Source organism: Elephas maximus, chromosome 11 (assembly GCF_024166365.1).
Source record: "Elephas maximus indicus isolate mEleMax1 chromosome 11, mEleMax1 primary haplotype, whole genome shotgun sequence".
NCBI classification, from domain to species: Eukaryota; Metazoa; Chordata; class Mammalia; order Proboscidea; family Elephantidae; genus Elephas; species Elephas maximus.
The window spans coordinates 105,960,683-105,981,287 of NC_064829.1; the positions used below are offsets into that span (position 1 = coordinate 105,960,683).

The window sequence follows — 20,605 nt, forward strand, 5'->3', positions numbered from 1 at the left end:
ACCAAAGAAGATATTCAAATGGCCACCAAACACATGAAAAAATGCTCAGCATTATCAGCCAGAGAGATGCAAATCAAAACACAATGAGAGGGGTGGGGTCAAGATGGCGGACTAGGTAGACGCTACCTCGGATCCCTCTTGCAACAAAGACTCGGAAAAACAAGTGAATCGATCACATACATAACAATCTATGAACCCTGAACAACAAACACAGATTTAGAGACGGAGAACAAACAAATACGGGGAAGCAGCGACAGTTTTCGGAGCCTGGAGCCAGCGTCCCAGTCAGGTAACCTTGGCGCCGGGCTTAGGTCTGGGCCCAGGGGAGCTGAACTCAAAATCTTGTGACGGCGCAAACAAGGGGCGCAGCCCTACCCCCCCCTAAACTGACCCAGAGAGGGGGCCCAGCCGGTTGGCGTGGGCGGTGTGGCGACGCAGCTGGTGGGAGAAGTCCCCGGGAGGCAGAGACTGGTTTTGGAGCCGGAAGTGCAACGTCCCAGCTGGGGAACCTTGGCGCCGGGCTTTTGACTGGGCACTGTCACGGCACAAGGACGGGGCGTAGCCCTACTCCCCCGAACTAACCCCGGAAGGGGGGCCCAGCCGGTCTGCGGAGGCAGCACGGCAACGCGGCTGGCGGGACAAGAAGTCCCCGGGAGGCAGCAACTGATTTTGGAGCCGGGAGTGCAGCGTCCCAGCAGGGGAACCTTGACGCTGGGCTTTGGACTGGCAGTGGAGGATCTGACCGCGGCTTCAGTGGGTCAGACCCTTGGGGGCAATCTCCACACAGCCAGCACACATAGGCAACACGCCCCTCAGGAATCTCAGATAAAATAGTCATTCCAAGCCAAGATAAGCAACTTTGGCTATATTCCGGGGTGCTACTCTCCTGTTTCTCTGAACCTTCCCCCACCCTTTCCAGGCGGCTTCATTAACATTGGAATTTCCTGAGCCAGAGGGAGAACGGCTCTGGCTCCGTGGTGGTGTTCCTTTTCCCTTTTTTTTTTTTTTTTGGTCTTTTCCTAACCCATTCTTTCGGCCTGAGAGAAGGAACCACAAAACACCGAGGGACCAAAAATCCATCCTTAATTGGACTAAAAACACAGAAAACAGCTACAGCCAAGCATATATGATCCAAATCTCGGACTTTCATACTTACAGGGAACAACGTGGCAGTTATAATCCAAAGGCAGTTCTGATAGGGATCTGACTGCATTTTTTTTTTAGCGGATTTTCTGGAAAAACAAGTTTCCCAGGTCTGATATCTCTGCTTATTCAACAGAGCCCTAACTGACCCACAACAGGGAACTGAGGGCTGAAGCTTCCCCCAGACCACTTAGCCTCTTGCCTTAGGGGTCTAAGGAGGGTGACACCTACCAATCAGTAGAGGTACTTGCAGTGGGGGCCTAAGGTACAGCTGCAGTGCCCTCCCACCAAGGTGCTACAGGAATGGAGACACACCTACCTCACTGACACTTGGGGGAAGCCTGTCAGCATCCTGCCCCCCCGGAGGGTGAACCCCAGCTGCTAACAGAATCTGGTGCACAGAACTATCACCACTACTTCTCGAGGTGGATAGGTGTTAGGGTGCAGCACACACTTGATGACCCAAAATCAGATTCTACTCAAGAATAGTGAATAGACTCAGGCATACATATCTGGCAACAGCCCAAACCAGCTGGTAATAGGTCATAAGTAAGTCAAGGGCTACAACAAACAAGACAGCACAATCTAGTAGCCCATCCATGTATACTGAAAGAAAACAAAACAAGACTCAGTGAGATATTACAGAATAAACCACTTTTTCTTTTTTGTATAAAAAAAAAAGGCTCAGAGACAGCAGTCGATATCAAACCACATAAAGAAGCAGACCATGACAGCTTCTACAACCCCCCAAACAAAAGAATCAAAATCTTTCCCAAATGAAGATACAATCCTGGAATTATCAGATACAGAATATAAAAAACTAATTTACAGAATGCTTCAAGACATCAGGGATGACCTCAGAAACGAAATAAGGCAAACTGCAGAAAGAGCCAAGGAAGACACCAATAAAACAGTTGAAAAACTCAAAAAGATTATTCAAGAACATGGTGGAAAAATTAATAAGTTGCAAGAATCCATAGAGAGACAGCATGTAGAAATCCAAAACATTAACAATAAAATTACAGAATTAGACAACTCAACAGGAAGTCAGAGGAGCAGACTCGAGCAATTAGAATGCAGAGTCTGAAATCTGGAGGACCAGGGAATTAACACCAACATAGCTGAAAAAAAATCAGATAAAAGAATTTAAAAAAATGAAGAAACCCTAAGAATCATGTAGGACTCTATCAAGAAAGATAACTTGCGTGTGATTCGAGTCCCGGAACAGGGAGGGAGGACAGAAAACACAGAGAAAATAGTTGAAGAACTCCTGACACAAAACTTCCCTGACATCATGAAAGACAAAAGGATATCTATCCAAGATGCTCATCGAACCCCATTTAAGACTGATCCAAAAAGAAAAACACCAAGACATATTATCATCAAACTTGCCAAAACCAAAGATAAAGAGAAAATTTTAAAAGCAGCCAGGGAGAAAAGAAAGGTCTCCTTCAAGGGAGAATCAATAAGAATAAGTTCAGACTACTCAGCAGAAACCATGCAGGCGAGAAGCCAATGGGATGACATATACAGAGCACTGAAGGAGAAAAACTGCCAGCCAAGGATCATATAACCAGCAAAACTCTCTCTGAAATATGAAAGCGAAATTCAGATATTTACAGACAAACACAAGCTTAGAGAATTTGCAAAAACCAAACCAAAGCTACAAGAAATACTAAAGGAAATTGTTTGGTCAGAAAACCAATAATATCAGATACCAGCACAACACAAGGTCACAAAACAGAACATCCTGATATCAACTCAAATAGGGAAATCACAAAAACAAATTAAGATTAATTAAAAAAAAATGCTCATAACAGGGAATCATTGAAGTCAGTATGTAAAAGATCACAATAATCAAAAAGAGGGACTAAATACACGTGGCACAGAACTGCCATATGGAGAGGGATACAAGGCGATATAGGACAATACAAGTTTTTTTACTTAGAAAAATGGGGTAAATATTAAGGTAACCACAAAGAGGTATATACAACAACTCCATAACTCAAGATGAAAGCCAAGAAAAACGTAACGACTCAACAAACATCAAGTCAAACACTATGAAAATGAGGATCTCACAATTTGCTAAGAAAAACGTCTCAGCACAAAAAAGTAAGTGGAAAAATGAAATTGTCAACAACACACATAAAAAGGCATCAAAATGACAACACTAAACACTTATTTATCTATAATTACGCTGAATGTAAATGGACTAAATGCACCAATAAAGAGACAGAGAGTCTCGGACTGGATAAAGAAACACGATCCGTCTATATGCTGCCTATAAGAGACACACCTTAGACTTAGAGACACAAATAAACTAAAACTCAAAGAATGGAAAAAAAATATATCAAGCAAACAATAAGCAAAAAAGAAGAGGAGTAGCAATATTAATTTCTGACAAAATAGACTTTAGGCTTAAATCCACCACAAAGGATAAAGAAGGACACTACATAATGATAAAAGGGACAATTGATCAGGAAGATATAACCATATTAAATATTTATGCACCCAATGACAGGGCTGCAAGATACATAAATCAAATTTTAACAGAACTGAAAAGTGAGAGAGACACCTCCACAATTATAGTAGGAGACTTCAACACACCACTTTCGGAGAAGGACAGGACATCCAGTAAGAAGCTCAATAGAGACACGGAAGACCTAATTACAAAAATCAACCAGCTTGACCTCATTGACTTATACAGAACTCTCCACCCAACTGCTGCAAAGTATACTTTTTTTTCTAGCGAACATGGAACATTCTCTAGAATAGACCACATATTAGGTCATAAAACAAACCTCTGCAGAATCCAAAACATCAAAATATTACAAAGCATCTTCTCAGACCACAAGGCAATAAAACTAGAAATCAATAACAGAAAAACTAGGGAAAAGAAATCAAATACCTGGAAAATGAACAATACCCTCCTCAAAAAAGACTGGGTCATAGAAGACATCAAGGAGGGAATAAGGAAATTCATACAATGCAACGAGAATGAAAATACTTCCTATCAAAACCTCTGGGACACAGCAAAAGCAGTGCTCAGAGGCCAATTTATATCGATAAATGCACGCATACAAAAAGAACAAAGAGCCAAAATCAGAGAACTGTCCCTACAACTTGAACAAATAGAAAGTGAGCAACAAAAGAATCCATCAGGCACCAGAAGAAAACAAATAATAAAAATTAGAGCTGAACTAAATGAATTAGAGAACAGAAAAACAACTGAAAGAATTAACAAAGCCAAAAGCTGGTTCTTTGAAAAAATTAACAAAATTGATAAACCATTGGCTAGACTGACTAAAGAAATACAGGAAAGGAAACAAATAACCCGAATAAGAAACAAGATGGGCCACATCACAACAGACCCAACTGAAATTAAAAGAATCATATTCAGATTATTATGAAAAATTGTACTCTAACAAATTTGCAAACCTAGAAGAAATGGATGAATTCCTGGAAAAACACTACCTACCTAAACTAACACATTCAGAAGTAGAACAACTAAATAGACCCATAACAAAAAAAGAGAGTGAAACGGTAATCAAAAAACTCCCAACAAAAAAAAGCCCTGGCCCGGAGAGCTTCAACGCAGAGTTCTACCAAACTTTCAGAGATGAGTTAACACCACTACTACTAAAGGTATTTCAAAGCATAGAAAATGACGGAATACTACCCAACTCATTCTATGAAGCCACCATCTCCCTGATACCAAAACCAGGTAAAGACATCACAAAAAAAGAAAATTACAGACCTATATCCCTCATGAACATAGATGCAAAAATATTCAACAAAATTCTAGCCAATAGAATTCAACAACATATCAAAAAATAATTCACCACGACCAAGTGGGATTTATACCAGGTATGCAAGGCTGCTTTAATATTAGAAAAACCATTAATGTAATCCACCACATAAATAAAACAAAAGACAAAAACCACATGATCTTATCAATTGATGCAGAAAAGGCATTTGACAAAGTCCAACACCCATTTATGATAAAAACTCTCACCAAAATAGGAATTGAAGGAATATTCCTCAACATAATAAAGGGCATCTATGCAAAGCCAACAACCAACATCACTCCAAATGGAGAGAACCTGAAAGCATTTCCCTTGAGAACGGGAACCAGACAAGGATGCCCTTTATCACCACTCTTATTCAACATTGTGCTAGAAGTCCTAGCCAGAGCAATTAGGCTAGACAAAGAAATAAAGGGCATCCGGATTGGCAAGGAGGAAGTAAAATTATCTCTATTTGCAGATGACATGATCTTATACAGAGAAAACCCTAAGGAATCCTCCAGAAAACTACTGAAACTAATAGAACAGTTTGGCAGAGTCTCAGGTTATAAGATAAACATACAAAAATCACTTGGATTCCTCTACATCAACAAAAAGAACATCGAAGAGGAAATCACCAAATCAATACCATTCACAGTAGCCCCCAAGAAGATAAAATACTTAGGAATAAATCTTACCAAGGATGTAAAAGACCTATACAAAGAAAACTACAAAGCTCTACTACAAGAAATTCAAAAGGACATACTTAAGTGGAAAAACATACCTTGCTCATGGATAGGAAAACTTAACACAGTAAAAATATCTATTCTACCAAAAGCCATCTATACATACAATGCACTTCCGATCCAAATTCCAATGTCATTTTTTAAGGTGATAGAGAAACAAATCACCAACTTCATATGGAAGGGAAAGAAGCCTCGGATAAGCAAAGCATTACTGAAAAAGAAGAAGAAAGTGGGAGGCCTCACTCTACTTGATTTCAGAACCTATTATACAGCCACAGTAGTCAAAACAGCCTGGTATTGGTACAACAACAGACACACAGACCAATGGAACAGAATTGAGAACCCAGATATAAATCCATCCACATATGAGCAGCTGATATTTGACAAAGGCCCAGTGTCAGTTAATTGGGGAAAAGATAGTCTTTTTAACAAATGGTGCTGGCATAACTGGATATCCATTTGCAAAAAAATGAAACAGGACCCATACCTCACACCAAGCACAAAAACTAACTCCAAGTGGATCAAAGACCTAAACATAAAGACTAAAACGATAAAGATCATGGAAGAAAAAATAGGGACAACCTTTGGAGCCCTAATACAAGGCATAAACAGAATACAAAACATTACCAAAAATGACGAAGAGAAACCCGATAACTGGGAGCTCCTAAAAATCAAACACCTATGCTCATCTAAAGACTTCACCAAAAGAGTAAAAAGACCACCTACAGACTGGGAAAGAACTTTCAGCTATGACAACTCCGACTAGTGCCTGATCTCTAAAATCTATATGACTCAACCACAAAAAGACAAACAACCCAATCAAGAAGTGGGCAAAGGATATGAACACACACTTCACTAAAGAAGATATTCAGGCAGCTAACAGATACATGAGAAAATGCTCTCGATCATTAGCCATTAGAGAAATGCAAATTAAAACTACGATGAGATTCCATCTCACTCCAACAAGGCTGGCATTAATCCAAAAAACACAAAATAATAAATGTTGGAGAGGCTGCGGAGAGATTGGAACTCTCATACATTGCTGGTGGGAATGTAAAATGGTACAACCACTTTGGAAATCTATCTGGCGTTATCTTAAACAGTTAGAAATAGAACTACCATACAACCCAGAAATCCCACTCCTCGGAATATACCCTAGAGAAATAAGAGCCTTCACACAAACAGATATATGCACACCCATGTTTATTGCAGCTCTGTTTACAATAGCAAAAAGCTGGAAGCAACCAAGGTGTCCATCAATGGATGAATAGTTAAATAAATTGTGGTACATTCACACAATGGAATACTAAGCATCGATAAAGAACAGTGACGAATCCATGAAACATTTCATAACATGGAGGAACCTGGAAGGCATTATGCTGAGCGAAATTAGTCAGAGGCAAATGGACAAATATTGTATAAGACCACTATTATAAGATCTTGAGAAATAGTATAAACTGAGAAGAACACATCCTTTTGTGGTTACGAGGGGGGGAGGGAGGGTGGGTGGGAGAGGGTTTTTTGCTGATTAATTAGTAGATAAGAACTGCTTTAGGTGAAGGGAAGGACAATACTCAATACATGGAAGGTCAGCTCAACTGGACTGGACCAAAAGTAAAGAAGTTTCCGGGATAAAATGAATGCTTCAAAGGTCAGCGGAGCAAGGGCAGGGGGTTGGGGACCATGGTTTAAGGAGACTTCTAAGTCAATTGGCAAAATAATTCTATTATGAAAACATTCTGCATCCCACTTTGAAATGTGGTGTCTGGGGTCTTAAATGCTAACAAGCGGCCATCTAAGATGCATCAATTGGTCTCAACCCACCTGGAGCAAAGGAGAATGAAGAACACCAAGGTCACATGACAACTAAGAGCCCAAGAGACAGAAAGAGCCACATGAACCAGAGACCTACATCATCCTGAGACCAGAAGAACTAGTTGGTGCCCGGCCACAATCGAAGACTGCCCTGACAGGGAGCGCAACAGACAACCCCTGAGGGAGCAGGAGATCAGTGGGATGCAGACCCCAAATTCTCACAAAAGGACCAGACTTAATGGTCCGACTGAGACTAGAGGAATGCCAGCGGTCATGGTCCCCAAACCTTCTGTTGGCACAGGACAGGAACCATTCCCGAAGACAACTCATCAGACATGAAAGGGACTGGACAGTGGGTAGGTGAGAGATGCTGATGAAGAGTGAGCTAATTATATAAAGTGATCACTTGAGACTGTGTTGGCGTCTCCTGTCTCGAGCGGGGATGGGAGGATAGAGAGAGTTGGAAGCTGGCAAAATTGTCAGGAAAGGAGAGACTGGAAGGGCTGACTCATTTGAGGGGAGAGCAAGTGGGAGTACGGAGTAAGGTGTATATAAACTTATATGTGACAGTCTGACTTGATTTGTAAACATTCACTTGAAGCTCAATAAAAGTTAATAAAAAAATAAAAAATAAACACAATGAGATACCATTTCACTCCCACTAGGATGGCTAAGATAAAAGAAAAACATTGGTAAGGATGTGGGGAAATTGAACCCTTATCCACTGCTGGTGGGAATACAAAATAGTACAGCCATTGTGGAAAAGTGTGGCAGTTCTTCACAAAACTAAAAATAGAACTACCATATATAACTAAAAAAACCAAACCCACTGCCGTCAAGTCGATTCCGACTCATAGCGACCCTACAGGACACAGCAGAACTGCCCCATAGAGTTTCCAAGGAGTGCCTGGTGGATTCGAACTGCCGACATTTTGGTTAGCAGCCGTAGCACTTAACCACTATGCCACCAGGGTTTCCGGGAAGGGGAAAAGGGGGGTTAATGGTGATGGTAAAAATCGCACTGATTAAGGGCAGGGTTGCACAGCTGATTATTTTAATTTCTGCTGATAAGTTGTACACCCATAAAAAGTTGAATCAGCAAAAGTTGTGTGATAGATGTTATTTACAACAAAGACAAAAAAAAAAAAGAGTAGCTACTGAGGCTGCTTATGTACAACCAAACACCATATAGGATTTGGTTTCTTAGTTCGGAGGTTTATGGTCATGGTTTCATAAGACATTCCAGTTAATCGGCCTAGTAACATGTTTAGAGCTTCTGTTCTACCTCCTAGTTTGCCGTGTAGTGGCTAGGGTCTTAAAAGCTTTCAAGTGGACATCCAAGGCACAATAATTGGTCTCTATTCACCTGCCACAAAAAAGGAAGAAGAGTCAAGAATAGGAGGAGGATATGGAATATGTGGCTAACTGCTTCCATTAACAACTGTCTTCTTTGCCATGAGACCAGAAGAACTAGATGGTGCCCAGCTACCATTACTGAACATTTTGATCAAAGATGCCATAAAAGAATCTCGATGAAAAGGGGAAAAATGCAAAACAGAATTTCAGATTCTCACAGACTCTAGACTTCCTAAAGCCACGGTGGGTGGGTGAACCCCTGAAACTACTGCCCTGAGATAATCTTTAAACCTTAAACCAAAAATATCCCGATATCATCTTAAAATCAAAGAATAGTTTAGCTTAACTAGTAAAAAATGTCTGCCTTGAGCATTATGCTGTTTTGAGATGTATCTATACGGGATCAAATTGACAACAGCAACTCAAAAGATTACATGGGAACCTTAGTGGGCACTGACTTTATGTTAATGAGAGAGGAACAACTCAGAAAAGGTGGGTGAGTACGGTTGCGCAACTCGCAGCATATAATCAGTGTCACTGAAATGTACAGGTAGAAACTGCTGAATTGGTCTATGTTTTGCTGGATATATTCTCAACAAAACAAAATTTAGGGAAAAAAAAAGATGATAAAATAAAACAACACACATGCATGTGTGGCACTCAACGTGCACTCAAAATAATGTCGTTTTCCATTAACCTTCCCAAGGAAGAGAAAGCTGTGTCTAATCTTTGAGAAATAAAAATCACACTTTAAGAGACAGAAAGGTACGCCTTACTTACCCAAAACTTGGTCATTTTCTCCTGCTCCTTCCAGGGAAGGTCAGAGTCCTGAGAAGGCATAATTGGCAAGGACAAAGAAGCCATGAGATGTAGGCCAGGGCTGCCCTTGGCCTCTCTCTCTCATTGTCTCCCTTCTCATGCCAAGCTTGGATTCTATCACTGTGTTTCAATGACTGCCAAGTTCACAGGCCCGCAGTAACCCTCCTGGACAGGTACATAGCTCTTCATCTACTCTCTGAGACACATGCCACATCCACATGCTGCACAGCACACAGAAGGAGTGCCCCCACTTACAGGCAGATGCAATCACATTCAGCTCAGTAAGCAGAGCATGGAGTAGATTCCAGCTCCCACTAGGCCTGTCAGCCAGCGGCCACTGGACAGCGAACAATCTGCACAACCAAATGCCGCATCCCTACCTACTATCGGTGTGTCTGATCCTGGGATGGTAGCGCCCAGGCCGTGTAACATGTGGGTGAATTAAAAGTGGGCTCTAAAGTCAATTGCCTGGGTTTAGTGTCTAGAAATGGTATTTACCATCTCTTAACCTCAAAACCAAAAAATCAAACCTGTTGCCATCAAGTTGATTCCAACTCATGGCGACCGCACGGGTTACAGAATACAACTGCTTCAGAGGGTTTTCTTGGCTGCAATTTTTACAAAAGATCACTAGGCTTTTCTCCTGTGGTGTTGCTGGGTGTGTTCGAAGTGCCAACCTTCACAGTAGCAGCTGAAGGCTCTCTGTGCCTAAGTGCTGTCATCTGCACAATAAGGTTAAGGATATGTATCTTACCCACCTCATAGGGTTGTTCCAAAGACTAAATGAGTAGGTGGAAAGCTCTCAAGAACCAGGAGTCCCTTCTTCTTACAGCCACAAAAAAGCAGATACTCTGCATCACAAACTATACTTGATAATGGCTTTTCTAACAACAACAAAAAAAGAACTGAAAAGTATCTGGACTTCAGATATTATTGCTTTCTCCTACGAAATTCCTTTAAAATCTCTGAAAAGCCCATCAAATAATATGAGCATTCTACATTTTTTTTTGCCAACCACCCCCACCCCGCTCAGGTATGTTCATAAACATGCTACTACGCCCACTTTTTTTTAACATGTTGCTGTAAAATAAATTAGCATAGCGCTTATGAAAATGCCTGCGGGGGGGGCACGATGGGCAAATAAACGTAGAACAAATGCATTATTTGCATAAAGACATGGGTAATTCCAAATTGAAATTTCCAAATTTCCTCTTATTTAGTAATGTCCTGCCTAGCTAATAATACTTTAGTGACACTGCTTTCTGTTTTCTAAAAAGTATCATTTCAAGTCAATTTACTTCATGAAGCCAGAAAAGGCTCATTGGTAAATCCCTTTTATCCTAGGTGTATGGTGATAAAGAAAAGCTAATGAAACCTAAAGCTCTGCCCAATTTCTCACTTTAAACAAAAAGGAGTCTCCATCGATTTAAGTTAGTGATACTGAAGAACAACTAAGAGACCCTCAAACCCAGGATGGCTGAGGGTGTCAAACGAGAGGCTCTAGGTAAAGCTCACAGCATAGCCTCTTGCACATTAGGTAACTTCTCAATAAATGATGATGACTTCTGTTCCCATTTAACAGATGAGAATGCAGAGGCTTAAAGAAAAAAAAAAAAACCCAAACCAGCTGCTGTCGAGATGATTCCGACTCACAGCAACCCCACAGGACAGAAGAGAGCTGCCCTCATCGGGTTTCCAAGGAGCAGCTGGTGGATTCAAACTGCCGACCTTTTGGTTAGCAGCCAAACTCTTAACCACTGCACCACCAGGGCTCCAGGGACTTAGTGAAGTTAAACTACCCAGGTTACGCAGCTGGCAGGTGGCAGGGACTAGATCAGAATCTAGCTCTGACACCAGAATTCTTAAGATTGTTACTGTGCTGCTTCTAGCGATAAATACAAGCAGATGGAATGGGAAACCCCGTGGACTCAGAGAAAGGAGAGTTTAAGAGTAAAGGACAGATGCGGAAAGGTGGAGAGGACTCTGTTGCAACTGACCTGCTGAACAGCTATAGTTGTGAAATTGTGGGGTGAGGAGCCGGAAATCTGCATTCGAATACTTGTTCTGCCAATTTCCCAGTCCTCTTTGCCTCCTCTGGCACAACTGGAAGTGCTTTACAATTAACTAGAGATTGCTCTCATGTTGTTGTTAATAAATTCCAACTCATGGCAACCCCATGTGTGTAGAGCAGAACTGCTTCACAGGGTTTTCAAGGCTGTGACCTTTCAGAAACAGATTGCCAGGCCTTATTTCTGTGGCACCTCTGGACAGGTTTGAACCATCAACCTTTCGGCTAGTAGTCCTGCACTTAACCATTTGCACGACCCAAGGACTCCACGTAGGTTTTTATACATTGTAGGTGAATAAATCCACACATACCCACACATAAGCACTTTGAACAGTGCCTGGCAATGTTGTTGTTGTGTGCCGTCGAGTAATTTCCAGCTCATAGGGACCCTTCAGGACAAAGCAGAACTGCTCCATAGGGTTTCCAAGGAGTGGCTGGTGGATTCAAACCACCGACCTTTTGCCTAGCAGCCTAAGCTCAGCTAACGTAATTCTAAAAGACTAATAAAAGTTAGAGAACTCACACTACCCGATTTTAAGACTTACTACAAAGTAACAGCACTGAAGACAGTGTGGTACTAGCAAAGGGAAAGACACAATCATCAGTGAAACGCAACAGAGTTCAGGAATAGATCATACAAATGTGATCAACTGATTTTTTTTTTTAAAGGCAAGGTTGTTTCATTTATTAAAACACCAACAAAACAGCTAATATGCTAACCCACAGCTACATGACTTTCTATCTGTAAAACAATGCTTTTCTATGCGAGGAAAAAAAAAAAAGCATACCGGGAGATGGAGAGAAACGGTAGAAATGTGAATTTATGCATCTAATTCCACACTTTAAAATGAACAACAAACTGACAATGTAAAGCTAAGTGACACTGACTTACGTTGGGCACCAAACAGGCAAACCAACTATTCACTGAAAATCACAATGCTCTTCAGTTCCCAGATGGCCAACCCAGCGATACTACCGTTACAGTGCAGATGGGAATACTCATTCGTTGTTGAAAGACACCCTGAAGAAAATATGGCAAAGATACAGAGAAAAAGTTGGATCTTTTGAAAAAGTTAATGATATCAAAATGCTTTTCCATCACTGGAACACATGTCCAATTGCCTCCATGAACACCAGCCTCCTCTACCATGAGACCAGAACTGGATGGTGTCTGGCTACCATTACTGAATGCTTTGAGCAAGAGTCTATCAAAGAATCCTGATCAAAAGGAGCAAGAATGTGGAACAGAACTTCAAATTCTCATGGAATCCAGACTTTCTGAAGCCATTGAGACTAGATGACACCCCCCCAAACTACTGCGCTGAGCAAATCTTGAACCTTAAACTGAAACTATGCCCTGAAATCATCTTTAAATCAAACAATAATTTAGCTTAATTAGAAAAGAATGCCCACCTTAAACACTGTACTCTTTTAAAGAATTATTTATATGATATCAAATTGACAATGGCAACTCAAAAGGTTAGATAAGAAGCTAAGGGGGCAGTGAATTTATGTTGATGACGGTGAAACAATTCAGAAAAGGATATCAAGAAAGATGGCACAACTTAAAGAATACAGCCAATGTCACTGAACTGCACTGTTAAACTGATGTGTTTTGCTGTGTATATCAACACCAAAAAAAAAAAAAATTCCGTCACTGGTAAATCACATTAGGTCAAGTACATGGCCCAGAGTATCACTGAATTCGTAGTTAGAGGTTGGCAGAAAAGTTTGGAAAATGGCAATTTTTTAAAATTGGCAAATTCTCCATGTTTAATAAAACTATCAGAAGAGGTATAATGTTTATTCATTTGTGAAATGTTGTTTGCTGAAAAAACTCACATATGAAAAACTGCAGAGATGTATTTCAACAAATTTTTTTTTAATTTACAAAAAACTAAAGTTTCTATTTAAAATATGACCATGTTATGCCAAGATGAAACATGGCAAAAAGTTGATGTAAGTTCTACCCATGATTCTGTACATAGCTAATAGGAAAGTGATAAACATTTTTTTTCTTTAAAAGGAATCTTTGTTAACGCACTGACTTTCACAACCTTAGTTATTTAAGAAAATTATGTAAAAAAATCTGTAAAATAAAAATACAAAATTCTGGTTTGCAAACATCAGTTGAACAAGTCTATCCAGAATTCTTCACAATAGTGGAATGGAAGAAATAATTCATTTTCTTATTTGCTTTGAGGGGCGAACATTCCAGAACACAGCTTTTATACTTTCACAGGAATTATATTGAAAAAATATAAAGAAAATCAGTGCAGTTGTCTTTTTTCCTCCCTGTCCTAAGTGCCATAATTAAAATAATGGTGGTTTGGAGACCAAGTACAGATGAATCATAAATTTCACATAAAGTCTACAGACTTCACAAAGCTATTTCCAAATGGTGCAGTAATGTGCCACAGCTGCAGTGGAAACAAACAGGTGCCAGATGGCCTGGGCAAATGGAATGAAGCCATCGCTACCGAAGAACACAACTCCCAAGCAATAAATTAAGCACCCACAGACAAGTTTGTGAAGTCCATCAGTATTATTCTTGACATCACTACCAAGGCTGGAAAAGATTCATTTTGAGATAGAAAAAGAGATCAACCACCTTATGCTTTTCATGGTAGAAAAACACATAAATGATTCCTTCAGCTTATGAAACACATAAACCAATGCATACGAAATGCCAGGGGTCCAAGTTCACGGAGATTTCACCATGAAGCGTAAGAAGCAGCAAAGAAGGAACAGAGAACCGTTCTATCACACATGTGAGAACAACGCTCCACTTAAGTGACTGTTTTATCGTGCGTGACACAATGTGAAATACTGTGGGAATGATGAAGAGGGCACAGAGACTTACTCCACAAATCCCTGTTGTTAGCACTACCCAGCCATCATCAGACAGCCGATGGAGGAAGGCACTGTCTACAGTGGCCAGAACAATGAGGAATTCATGCACGCAACAGCATGCTCATAGCAAGTTGGCTTCTAGTGGCCATTGGCTGGGGCCCAACGGTTCATAAACTGCTGGAACCGATTAGTAAATTGCATGGATCCTCCATTCTTCTTCAGGAGCCAACAGCTCATCTGGTCAGAACTGGTTGCCAGTAGAATGTAGCATGAGAATTCATCTAGATTCCAAAGGCATAAAATCCAGGATCAACACAAAGCTGGTTCCTAAGGTGGAGGTCAAATATCCCTCCACTCTCCAACTTCTTCACCATTTCTGACACCAGTCATACTCCCCACGGCACTCTCTACTTCTCTGCTGGGTTCCATAATTCATTGCAATGACAACACAGAACTCACAGACCATACACGCAGTTACATGGTTTGTTAGGGAAGTAACAGGCTACAACTCAGGACCAGGATCAACTTGGAAGTAACAAGAACAACTCAGAATCAGGACCAGGAAGCACACATGCAAAGTCTGGAAGGCTTCCCCAAAGCAGCGAACACATTTCTCCCTGGTTCAGTACAGAACAGCTCTCTCAGCCTCCTGGCCATGCAAGCAGGCACAAACCTTTCTCTCAGCCGTATCACCCCCTCTCGGCTGTACACGCCTCCTCAGGACAGACCTCCTCTCAGCCCCCAGACCTGGCCCGCTCTAGGCCTTAGGGTACGAGCTCTCAGCACAGCTAGGGCATCTTCCACTGCCAAAGGCAGGCCAGCTCAAGACCCCACACTACTGTCAGCCTCTCCGCTGCTAACTGCCCACCTCATAGCCAGTGCAGCAACCTGCCCAGCTTTCTTGGCTGCTTTCCTAGCAGAAGCTTTCTGCCTTCACTGCTGACTCTGCTACAGGGCCCCTTCTGGGCTCCTCATCATCTTTAGTATCACAGCCCTCAGCTCTTCTAGAAGGTTTCTCATCTCCTCTCTCTCTGGTGCTTCCCTCTTCCTGCTTCTAAAAAATCTCCATGGGGGTTGGCTGCTTATATAAGTAAACTCATCAATTTCAAGGCATGGCCCTCCCAGCAGGACCACAAACTGACCAAACCCCTCAGTCAACTGAAAGTCACTCAATTTGCATAGTAAACCAACCAATTCCTTCAAGGTGTGTAACGTGGACCAATAACAGGGCAGACTGTAGCACAGGGCTAGACAACAAAGTATCAAGCCATCAAGTTGTTTACAGCTTACTCAGGCAATGTCAGTCAACCTGGACAAAAGTAATGAACCCTCTGGGGTAGAAAACAACTAGAGACCCCCTCACCCCCAGCTGTTTCTCCAAAGAACTAGTACAAAGGTAACTCCTCAGATCTTAGGGGGAAAATTCTCCCAAGCTGTTTTTCCAAAGAACCAAGGCAAAAGGCCACATAAAGGAACTCATTTCAGTACAGTTGGGTTCAAGGCACTCATGCTCTTGCTTTGGTCCAAAGGCTACCCATCTACCCAGTGAAACCACAGAGTTAGAATGGGCCAGGCAGGGCCATGACAGGGGCTGGGGTCAAACCTGGCTAGGGCTAGGAACAGGAGAGGTCACTGAAATGGTGTTGGTGTGGCATTCTTCCCACCTTCCAGGCTCCTCTGTCCCTGGGTACCCTGTGAATTGATTTTTTAATAAAGAGCAAAGGCAATTTACTGGAGAAAGAATAATCTTTAAACACAAAGAAGTGGAACAACTGGCTATTCGTGTCCAAAAAAATTAACCTAGGATTTAAACCTCACATCCTACGCAAAAAAAAAAAAAAACCTCCCAAAGAGATCATAAACCCGTTGCCGTCAAGTCAATTTCGACTTATAGAGACCCTATAGGACAGAGCAGAACTGCCCCATACAGTTTCCAAGGATCACCCGGTAGATTCAAACTTCCAACCTTTTGGTTAACAGCCGCAGCTCTTAACCACTACACCGCCAGGGTTTCCATAGATATCAAAATGGGAAACATAGAACTACAAAACTTTTAGAAGAAAAAATACAAGGAAAAAAAATCTTTGAGATCTGGGATTAGGCAAAGAGTTCTTAAATCTGACACAAAAAGCATAATTTATAAAAGAAAAAAATTGACAAATGGGACTTAATCAAAATTAAAATCTTTTGCTGTAGAAAAGACACCATTAAGGGAAAGAAAAGGCAAGCAACAGATTTGGAAAAAAAATTTTTGCAAATTATACATCCGCAAGAATATATAAAGATCTCTCAAAATGCAATGATAATAAAGAACCCAATAACAAAAAGGGGAAGAAGACTTGAACAGACAAATAAGGACACAAAAAGATTAGCCATTAGGAAAACGCAAATTAAAACCATGGTGAAATACCACTACACAGTTATCAGAGCAGCTTAAAAAAAAGACAACACCAAGTTCTAATAAGGATGCGGAGCAACTAGAACTTTCATAAACTGCTGGAAAAAATGTAAATTATAAAGTTACACATACCCTTACCATAGACCAATTAATCCCACTTCTAGAGAAATGAAACTTATGTTCCCACAAAATTCTATACACAAATGCTTATACCAGCTCTGTTACCAAAACTGGAAAAAAATCCAAATTTCCCTAAATATGTGAATATATAGGCAAACTGTGGTGTATCAATACAATAGAATACTGTTGTTAGGTGCTGTCAAGTTGATTTCAACTCATAGCAACCCCATGTGACAGAGCAGAACTCCCCCATAGGGTTTTCTTGGCTGTAATCTTTTTTTTTTTTTTTTTAATCTTTACGGAAATAGATTGCCAGGTTTTTCTCCCACAGAGCCACTGGTGGGTTTGAACCACTGACCTTTTGGTTGGTAGCCAAGTGTTTAACCATTGCACTACCAGGGCTCCTTCATCTACAAGTTTATTCCTTCCTCCACTGCTGTTGAGTCGATTCTGACTCACAGCGACCCTATAGGACAGAGTAGAACTGCCCCACAGAGTTTCCAAGGAGCAGATGACGGATTCAAACTGCCAACCTTTCTGATCAGCATTCGTAGCTCTTAACTCACTACAAGTATAGGGTTAGGATTTATAACACATATTTTGAGAGGACACAATGCAATCCACAGCCAAACTCACATGTGCTAGAACAAGGTGTCAAACACCAGCAATGCAGATCTAGATTAGTGCTATTACACTATACTGCCTCGCGTATAAACTATATGAAAACAGTATTTAGCCCCAATGAATTTTTCTTCCTTTTGCCTAAAACAAATCTAATCATGTTTCTATTCTGCTTAAAACATCTCTGTTGGCTCTCTAATGCCTTTAAAATTAAGTCCAAACTCTTTATCAGGCCACATCTAGTTCCTACTTTCAGCTCTAAATCCACTCTATACTCTGAATCCCTTGTTCTCCCACAAAAGCTTTGACGGCTTTGCACGAGCTGTTTCTTTTCTGTTCCATCTTCCTTCTTTGTTCACCAGCTTTTAACTGTTGATCACCTTTTAGCCTGTGTCAGCTTAAATGTGTTCTGCTCCAGAATGACTTCTAGTAGGGCTTTTTCCTATTATAAACTCCTAAAGTCTCTCTTACCAACCTAATGAAATCAGGAGGCTGTGCCCAAGACCACAAGCTATGGAATCAGACTGCTGAGATTGGCATTTACAGGCTGTGAGTTCCTGAGGAAGTTAACCTCTAAGCCCACTCCCTCACATATAAAATGGGAATAATGGGATTGTTATAAATGATCGATGTAAAACATTGGAAACACTCATAAATGTTATACAATATTAACTTCACATGATAAACACTGTAAGTGTACATTTGGCCTGCCTTATTTGTAAGCAAACCTCGTTGCTATCGAGTCCATTTCAACTCATATTAACCCTACAGGACAGAGTAGAGCTGCCCCATAGGGCTTACAAGGCTGTAATCTTTATGGCAGCAGACTGCCACATCTTTCTCCCACGGGGAGGCTGGTGGGTTCAAACTCCCAACCTTTCAGTTAGCAGCTGAGCACTTAACCACTGCACCACCAGGGCTCTTGTGCGCATGCTTCTCACCCATACACTCCCTCTCTCTACGTATATATATACGACTTTCTACTTTGTTTTTTTCTTTTTTACTTTATTTAAAATGAAATCAGGTTAAATATATGAGACATTTAAGAAAAAAAGGTTTTAACCCCAAAACCTTGTAATTTTCAAGGTCTTCAACAGTTAAGTCCCAAAGAGTCCTTTTGGGGCTCACTCCCCTTTAGCCATATAACTACAACCCACTGCTGTCAAGTCGACTCCGACTCATAGCGACCCTATAGGACATAGAACTGCCCCGTAGATTACTATTTTCTGTAAATGAAGAAGAGTACACATCATAGGGATTAAGATCACAGCCTCTGGAAAGAGGCTGTTGGGTTCAATTCCAACTCCATTTCTTAACAGTTGAATGACTTTGGAAAAGTAACATAGGCTCGCTGTCCATTTTCTTCTCATCCTTAAAATAGAGATACTAACAACCTCTACTTCATCAATGCATATAGTACTTAGAAGAATGCCTTGAAATCAGAGTCTTAAAAAGTTATCAAAGTACTCATTTCCAATTACCCTTTCAACACATTCTTACTATTTATTCAACAAATATTTCAACATTTTCCTAGAAGAATTTACTACATGAAGGAAACTCAACTAACTGAAAAGGAAGATAGTAACAAGAGTATACTTTCAGTAGTACGTCCTGGGGCTATGTTGTGAGAAGCCAGTTAAGTTTGTCCTTCCTCCTTTCTGAATTTAGGGATGGTGAAGAAAAGGATGCAGTGAGATATCACAACTGTGCTTCTCTCCCGGATGAACCTCAGTGGACATCCCCAGGCACGAGCTCGAGGTGACTCCATCCTTGCTGAACAGAGATTATTAAAACTCCTGAAGGGCTCCGACTCCTGAGGGAAACAAGAGCCATGGCATTGCTCCAGTGCCATCACTAGGGTTTGTGGCACCCAGTGGGGTAGCCCGTTGTGTCACTCCCACCAAGGACCTCCTCCGACCAGACTATACAACTTTGCCCTCCCTCAATCCTAGTGCCTATTCCAGCCTCCTAATCAGTGACTAGAAAAACACTGCTAGCAACAAAAACATCAGGGTGCAAACAGCACTGTGCTTGTTGCCACACACAGAGAAAACCACGTGATTTGACGCATCATTATAAGTGGGTAACAATGACAGCTCTGACCAGAAGATATTAGAAGGTTCAAAAAGTAAATTAGCATACAGCTTTAGCCTTACAGAATACAGATACATGTAAGCTGGGCTTATGGGGAAAAAAATATATATTGTTATAGCAACAGGGATATTTTTATAAAATGTAATAAATTTCTGCTGAAACACCGCACAAAAATTTTATAGACGATCATTTTGGTGTCACCCCCTGACAGTATCACCCCGTGTGGCCTGCACCCCCCAAGAGAGGCCACTGCACTGCTCCTAGAACCCTGGCCATATCTCAGTCTTCGCAGTTGCTTCCAGTGAAAACGGCGCTTGTGAGTGAATATCTGTATAAACAGCAAAATTCAACCCATTAGGATGGTCCACCACTGGGCCATGCTAGTGTTTACACACGCAGTCTAACTTAGTTTCTAATCACATCCCTAACTGGTAGTCACTACTTATCGCTAAGTTACAGACGAGGAAACCAGAGCGCTGAGATAACAACTCCTACATAGCACACCGACAGGAGCAGAGCTGCTAGGTTGTTGGGAATGAGGGTAAAGAATCCAAACTTCCATCCTCCGCCGGTTGCCATGGCTTCTCTGTCCTACCACCGACAGTTAAGTCGCGGCTAGTCACACCCGCAGCCTGCAAAGACTCGTAAGGGTGGTGAGTGCTAAGACTTGACTCACCTCCCGACGGAAAAGATGCTACCGGCCTCACTTTCCCGGGACGGAAGTGCCTGACCCCGCTGAGTACATGAACTACACTTCCCAGAAGCCCCCAGGCGCCAAGCCCCGCCC

The 20,605-nt window shown here is 41.4% G+C and overlaps 2 pseudogenes; both read right to left on the reverse strand.

Annotated features, from left to right (window-relative positions):
• LOC126086274 (zinc finger protein 227-like) overlaps positions 1-9,685 on the reverse strand; it is a 30,324-nt pseudogene extending 20,639 nt beyond the window's left edge.
• A 4,435-nt stretch (positions 9,686-14,120) lies between these two features.
• Positions 14,121-14,786, reverse strand: LOC126085114 (monocyte to macrophage differentiation factor-like; annotated as a pseudogene).
• Positions 14,787-20,605: the final 5,819 nt, after the last annotated feature.